The sequence below is a fragment of the Eutrema salsugineum genome, unplaced genomic scaffold (genome assembly GCF_000478725.1).
Source record: "Eutrema salsugineum unplaced genomic scaffold, Eutsalg1_0 scaffold_12, whole genome shotgun sequence".
NCBI classification, from domain to species: domain Eukaryota; kingdom Viridiplantae; phylum Streptophyta; class Magnoliopsida; order Brassicales; family Brassicaceae; genus Eutrema; species Eutrema salsugineum.
Window position 1 is genome coordinate 5,240,931 of NW_006256895.1, and position 8,162 is coordinate 5,249,092.

Here is an 8,162-nt window from a genome sequence, read left to right on the forward strand (position 1 = left end):
AATCCATGGCGAGGGCATTCCATGGTATATCCTCTAAATCTTTCCCAAACCTCACGAAAGGATTCATGGTTCTTCTAGATGAAACTTGAGATTTCATTTCTCAACCTTGTTATTCTTGATGAAGAGAAGAACTTGGTTAGAAAGGCTCTTTTGCATTGCTGCCATGTTGTGACAGATCCTTGATGTGAGACTTTTCCCACATATGAGCTTTATCTCCTAGAGAAAAAGGAAATAGTGTCAACTTGAAGCTATCCTCACTCACTCCATTCATTTTGTTAAGTCACAAACTCTATCAAATTTGTCAATATGATCCAATGAGTCTTCTAATGCTAGGCCATGAAATCTGTTTAACTGCACCATGTTGATTAAGCCAGACTTGATCTCAAAATCGTTTTCAGGTATTAGAGCTTGAATCCCATGTCTCTGAGCCTGAGCGTTGGCCTCATCACCAGCTCTTACAACTTTTATTGGACGTGGTGGTGGAGGCTCTTACTGATCCTGGTGGTTTCCATTACCACCATGAGCATGTTGCCCTTGATCCAGACCCAATCTCTCAATGTGCACAGCCCTTTCTCTTTCTCTTCTTGCTTGACTTCTGGTTTTCATGCACCAGAAGTCAAGCAAGAAGAGAAAGAGAAAGGGCTGTGCACATTGAGACAGAACTTGCAAGGACATCAGTAAAACAAATTAAAATTGACTTGATCTCAAGAAAATCCGAATATCTAATGCTATATTAAACTCTCCAATTGGAAACGGCGCCAAATTGATAGTAAAAACTTTTAGGTTCAAACTCGTCGTATTGGATAATAAATTTAAAATGACGTCGTTTTCGCCATTTTTTCCAGATTTTTAACCTTAAACGGCGTCGTATTGGTTTCATTCGAATAGAGCATCCATGGTGGTATCCAAGTTGGATTCCGTTTGCAAGTTAACATGTTTGACTAACAGACAGAAAGTCAATGTACTTATTGGCCACAAAAATATTGTTGAGGTATGTATTTACCGATTTTAATAAGTTCATGTACTGATTAACCTATCAAAATTGTTTGGGTATTTATTGGTACCAGATGATGGTGTTGAGGTACTAATCGGCCTTTTTCCCGTTCAAACTCAGTTACTCAAACTACTCATATAGTTGTAGTATTTTTGGTATCAATCCAAATTGAGGTTTCTAGACACTAGAACTATGATGAATCGATTCTTAATTCAAGTCTAATAGAGCAAGTTGTGATCAAACAAGAACAAACTATCAAAAATAAACAAGCAATGATGATAAACTAGATAAACAACTGATGTGCTCAGGTTTTAACCCTAGTTTTTTGCAAGCGCACAAATGTACGTTGTAGTACTTAGGGGTCGATCCACTGAAGACCAAGTAACTGCAATACGAGTTTACTTGAGATGAGAACTGAGCTAAGATGAAAATATGGGTGTTTGTTTGGGGGTTGTGAACAGTGACAAAAATAGCAAATAATAAACTTAAAAAAAAGTAAACAATAAGATCAAATCAATACGAGAGGGTGTTGGGCGTTAGGGAATTCGCCGGGAATCATAGACTAGCTAACAAGAGAATTAAACATAGAGTTTTCTATAGATATGTTCCTGAAATCAAACCCCGACAAACCTACTCATGTAGTATTAATCACAAGTCAATTCACTCAGATTTACTAAACTCCCATTCAGTTCTCTAAGTTTCTAGACAAATTAGTTTGATCATTTCACAAAACGCTTTAGATCGACTCACGCCGTCTAAGAGAAATTTGCTCATCTAAATAGGGTTAATCGATTTGACAACACTTTCGGTGAGTAAATCAACCTAATCCCAGTAGCTAGATGGTCGATCCAAGCCACATAAACGAAACGCAAATTTAGACAAAAAAACTCTAAAGATAAACCCTAATCTAACAAACCAGAAATCAATTCATGAATTCCCTTTGAAAAATCCCTTAAAACCCAACAAGGGAATTACTTAATCATAGTGTATAAGAACATCACAAAAGTATTATAGTTTGCTGGAAATTAAATAAGAGAAAGGTAAAGAATGAAGAACGAGGATGAAGATGGAGATCGATGATGGCTCCTTCGGCGACTCCTTCTTCTCCCGAAGACGGCAACTCCAAAGGTATGCAGCTCTTCTCTGCTTTCTCTCCACAACTTGGTCATTAGAATGACCTAAAACGAGTATATATAGCCTTCTAATTTCGTTGGAAACGTCTAGGGTTTGAAGAATAAGTAGTGGGTTGAACTTGGGCTTGAATTAGGTCATTTTCGAAGGACGTCAATGATGTCTGGCCGCGGTCGTGGCCTATGCTCTCCTTCAAGACTATATTTTCTATCTTTAGTGCATCGGGATATCTGATCTAACCGTTGGATTGTCTCCAAACCAATTGCATTAGAAACTGGTTGTCTCCTCTATGTCGTCTCAAATTTAAGGGATGATCAGACTGTGAGAAGGTCTTCATCGAGTGTCATACTTCTGACGGTCTGCATTTATCCAAAATTGCTCATTTGTTCCAAATTGCACATCTTTAGTCCAAATTTCCTGAAAAGTCTTTTAAAACTCTAAAACATAGAAATCACTTAAAAACCATTGAAAAAAGAGTTAAAACACATGCATAAGATATCAAAACGATTCATAAAAATGGTCAAAATCCAGTGTTATCAACTCCCCCAGACTTAAACCTTTGTTTGTACTTAAACAAAACATAGTTCAAGCCAGGAAAGAATTTTTAAAAATCCGCAGGAACTAAAAAATATCTCAGTGACCGTCCTTCTAAACCATAACCTATTGAAAAACATCTATCTGGATCTGGTCTAGAAAATTCTCACCAAAATATAAACATAATTAGTCCGTTGATCCGTCATGCGAAAATCTACACACTTAGATTTAACTTCCAGTAAACTAGCTCTTTACATTCATTAAGTGCATAGTGAATTCTCATTAAAGACATCATTCAGGGTAGGCGGCGTTTGGTAATTAAGGGATATTTAAGTGGTGGAGTTAAAGTGTTTCGGGTTACCTGAAGATCTAGAGGATGCAAGATATTATGCAAAACCGCAAGAGAGAGTGGACCTGTTGATGTCTGCAATTTTCAGTCACTTCTCCTTGCGAAATGTTGTTGCATAGTCTTTCCTCCTTTGTTGTAAACAGTTTTTCCCCCAGACTTAGATCTTTTCCGAGAATCAGAAAAATGATCTCCAAAACTCCATATAATCGAACTTTAGCTTGCCTCAAGGATAAAATCGATCCTCCTAGACTCTCATAAGGTTTTTATTTTATTTCCTTTCTTATTTTTTTTTTCTTTTCTTTAATTCTATTTTCGATTTTTTTTTTTTGAAAGGGGAAACAACCTGTTATAGAGAGAGAGTCTAAGGGACGAAAATATACCAATGTTTTCAGTTTTTCTGAGGCAAACCAAGTGTTCTTCTCTGTTGAATTGTTCGGTAAAATCGCAGGTCTCCGTCTTCAGTGATTGAAAACCGCGTTGATCCTCTTTCTCTCCGATGATTTTGCACATATCTGTGTATAGGACAATGAAAAAGAAGAGTGCATGTGGTTTGAAAGTGGCTGGGTTACGGTGGGGAACTAGCTAAAGGTGAACTAACCATTCAGGATCAACAAAGAGTGGTAAAAGGGTAAAGGAGTCCTGAATATATGATTTGTTTCTCTGATCTAATGCTTTAATGAGAAAGTTAAGTCAAGATTAAGTCCAAATAAAATGAGCTAGTATATCCTGTCAGAAAAAATCTCCATGAATAGAAGTCCTCTGGTGGGAGTTCGTAGTGTAAGTACTCTAACTACCGCCTAATCTAGGCCTAAATCACAAAAGAGCAAAAAACGAGGAAATAGCGTAGAAGCACACTGGTCTAAATCATCATAGTATTGTTTATTTATGTTCCTGGTTTGAAAACGTTTTGAAAAAAAATTTTGAAAAAAATTTCGAAAAACTTTTTGAATAATTTTTTATGTCCAAAAAAAATCAAATTTCGTTAGTAACGGATGAACATCCTCCCCCATACTTATTTCACACTGTCCTCAGTGTGATAATATCTAAGAAAGGATGGATAAGGAAATAGAAATTTGAATTGTTTAGATGTACTTATCTTGCCGGAAGAATGAGTCGCGGTTGGAATGATGGCACCGTTGGTCGAAGTTTCAACGGGGCCGGAGTGATGGCCGTTTTCTGGTTTATGATTTCTTCTCGTCTTTTATTCGTTCTTCTTTGCAAAAACCTGAAATTAAATGAAACAAAAACAAAGCAACAAAATAGAAAATGAAGATCAAAGGAAAATAAGTAAAATACCGAGTGGGTAGCCTCCCACTAAGCGCTTGTTTTAAGTCGTTAGCTTGACTTGGTCGTCTTTTAGGCATCAGGCGCATCCGTTAATGAGATCGGATCTTCCTTTTCTTCTTGAACGTCTGCAATATATGGTTTAAGACGTTGTCCATTGACAGTGAAATCACCTCATTGACGGTTCCATAGAACCACAGCACCATATGGTAAAACTTCTTTGATCTTGAAAGGCCCATACCATCGTGATTTAAGCTTTCCAGGAAACAATTTTAGACGTGAGTTATAAAGTAGAACATGGTCATTAGGTGAGAACGTCTTAAGAACTATTTTCCTGTCATGAAACGCCTTAGTCTTCTCTTTGTAGATCTTAGAGTTCTCATAGCCATTAAGGCGAATCTCGTCTAACTCACTTAACTGAATCAAACGTTTTGCACATGCCATCTGGATATCGTAATTCAGCTTTCTTATTGCCCATTATGCCCTGAGCTCTAACTCCCATGGAAGATGACAAGCCTTACCATAAACAAGATGAAAAGGTGTAGTGCCCAATGGGGTTTTGAACGCAGTTCTATATGCCCAAAGAGCATCATCAAGCTTTGTTGACCAATCTTTTCTTGTTGGTACTATTGTCTTTTCCAGAATTCTTTTGAGTTCTCTGTTTGATACCTCCACTTGGCCACTCGTCTGTGGGTGATAAGGTGTAGCTACCTTATGTTTCACTCCATTTTTCTTCAAGAGATTCTCAAACACTTTGTTGATGAAGTGAGAACCACCATCACTGATGACAATTCGCGGAACACCAAATCTTGGAAATATGATCGACTTGAACATCTTCATTACTACTTTTGCGTCATTTGTGGGGCTGGATATGGCTTCTACCCACTTAGACACATAGTCAACAGCAACAAGGATGTCCTTGTTTCCAAAAGACGAAGGAAAAAGACCCATAAAGTCGATTCCCCAAACATCAAAAACTTTGACTTCTTGAATGAAGTTTTGTGGCATCTCATGTCGTTTGCTGATGTTCCCTTGTCTTTGGCAAGCATCACACTTAGATATGAATTTATGGGCGTCTTTGAACATGGTAGGCCACCAATAACCAGCTTGTGCTACAGTCTTATCAGTAGCAAAGTGTCCAGCATAGTTAGATCCGTGACAATGAAAAAGGATTTCTGGAACTTCTTCTTTGGAGATGCACCTTCGAAACAAGTTATCTGAACACTGCTTATAAATATATGGTTCATCCCAAAAGTACCTTCTAACATCATGCAAGAACTTATTTTTGTTGTAGCCGAAGAATCGTGGCGGTTTGACCTCTGCTGGTAGGGAATTCACGATATGCATAAACCAAGGAAGTTCAGAAGGTTTTGCTTTTGGAGGTGGGATTGGACGTGTCTCTGGGGTGACTACTTTAGCATTACCATCTTTCTCCATGTTTCTAATAAGGTTTTGAGAAGTCAATGTCGAGCTTGCATCAGGTGAGATATTTTTTCCCTTAGATTTCTTTGATTTGCCCTTAGATTTTCTCGCCTTGTGCTTTGATTTTCTCGATTCGACAACTCCCTTAGGCTCGACTGAAAGGGCTTGTATAGAAACGTGTTGGTACCTTTCCTTGTTATTTCCAGGGTCTAAAATAAACTTCTCTTCCTTGTAGATTGTTATACAGTAAGAGCTTCCACCATTACAGACTGCAGGATAGAAGATTCTCTTTTTGACTTTATAAAAACAAACTCTTCGGTTGGGATAATCAACAACTGCCCCCATTGTTGCAAGGAATGAACTTCCAAATATTAACATCTGGGGAGAGTTATTTTCTATCTCAAGAATGTGAAAATCAACAGGAACAAGACACCCTCCTACTTGCACTATCAAATCTGTTACGAAACCGTATGGAATCGTGCTTGAATTGTCTCCAAACTTAACAGAACCGTGAGGAGGTTTGATATCACACATCCCCAGCTCGGTTGCAATTTCTTTAGACATCACATTCACATTTGCTCCTGTGTCACATAGAGAGTCAGAAAATTCCACACCTTTAATTATGCAGGGGAAGACAAACTTCACCGAATCATTTATCTTATGAAGCTTCCTTTGGTGTGGAACTTTGCATATTGCATCATAATCCTCTGGAAATTCAACTTCAGTGTCCTGATTTCTAGGAATAGGCGTGACTTCTCTCTCACCATCAGTGTCTATGACATTGCAACGCCACATTGGATTGTCTACAGTTTTTCCTGGAAGATGACCATCTTGTCTCTTCACACTTTCTCCAATTTGTCCGATTTGTTTCTCGAGCATCTCGACATGAGTAGAGAGGTTAGTGAACTTCTCAAATGACTCCTCATTGTTCTTGTTGAGTGATAATACCGTATTTTGACCACTTTTATGGATCGTTTTGAAATACTTTTTCTATGTTTTTAATTGCTTTTAAGTACTTTTATTATGTTTTTCTAGTATTTGTAGTTCCAAGACTCTTTTCAGGTAACTTAGGGAAAAGCTTAACAAAATGGATAGAAAACCAGATTTCAGCTCAGAGTCAAACCGTCAGAAGTTCACCCATGATTGAAGGCCTTCTCACCGTCTGATCCAGCTCAAATTTGGAGACCTTAAAGATGGAAGTATCAGCTTTCCAGTGCACTTTACAGCTTGGCAATCCAACGGTTCAATCAAAAGATACGCGAAGAGCAAGATGTCCCGTAAACCAGCCGGCAAGCACTTCCACCAGCGGCCAATAAGCATTTTCCCGCGGTCAGGAGCATCCCGACCGCGGCAAACCACTCATCCACCGCGGTCACACTTGTCCCGACCGCGGCCATTAACCTCCAAGCCGAAAAGCCCATTTCTGAAGCCCACAATGATTCCCTCATTTGGAGAAACCCTAAGTGACGTCCAGAGAGGTCTTGAGCACTATAAATACATGTCTTAGGAACCCTAATCGATCATCTTCTATCTTTCTTATTGTTTTAGAATACTTTTTTGCTTTAGCTTTTAGGGAGAGAGAGATTTGTTCTCTTGAACCCTTGTTCTTTCTTTTTCAATTTTGGTTTCTATTCTACTTCTTAATACTATGTCTTTGATTTCGTTCATTATATCTGAGTAGTTTTATTGTTGGGATTAAGGGATTTTCGATGGGGATTTATATGTTCGATGAGGATTCCATGAGCTTTTGAGCCGAATCTTAGAACTTTTTCTTCTGAATTCGTTTTTACTTCATGAGAGTAGCGTCATGAACTACAATCTGATCCAGATGCTTGGTGACACGAAAGTGTTCATCAGGTATCAGATCTAGTTTGGGAGAGCAAAACAAACATAGGAGTGGAAACCTACCTATGGGCGATTTGTGAATTAGGACGAGTCTTAAACATAATGCATCTCTTCTCTTACAGGGCCAGAGTGGAAACCTACTGGTCAGGGTTGAGAGAGATAGTTGTCTATGATCACGACAGTGGCGTATTCATACATCCGTGACTCCAGTTCGAAAAGTTTAAGCTAAGATCTTACCAAATTTCCTCTCTAGCAATGTTTTGAATCGTTCGTACCCCTGAGAAAACTTCCCTAAACCCCAACGCTTTCTTTTCCATTGTTTTACACCGATTTTCTTTAAGCTATAGTTCAATATTGTCTTTCCTTTTTAGTAGATTTTCATTTAAGCATTAGAATATCCGTTTTTCGCATTTTTAGTCATTTTCATTAAGTTTAGTTATTACGTCATTTAATTTCCGTATTCTCTTTTAATATTTCGCTTTTAGATTTTAAACACACTACCAAACCCCCACTAAACCGTTTTTGTTCTAGACTTCCTTACTTTAACTTATTTCAAAGGCTTTTTGCAGCAAAAGATCCTCCTTCCCTGTGGATTCGATCCCT

General features: G+C 38.2%; 1 non-coding gene across 1 annotated transcript; it reads left to right on the forward strand.

The window, feature by feature from the left end:
- On the forward strand, nucleotides 1–107 carry LOC112089497. The gene has a single exon (XR_002901135.1). It is a non-coding gene; the product is annotated as a small nucleolar RNA R71 (small nucleolar RNA).
- The last annotated feature ends 8,055 nt before the right edge of the window (nucleotides 108–8,162 follow it).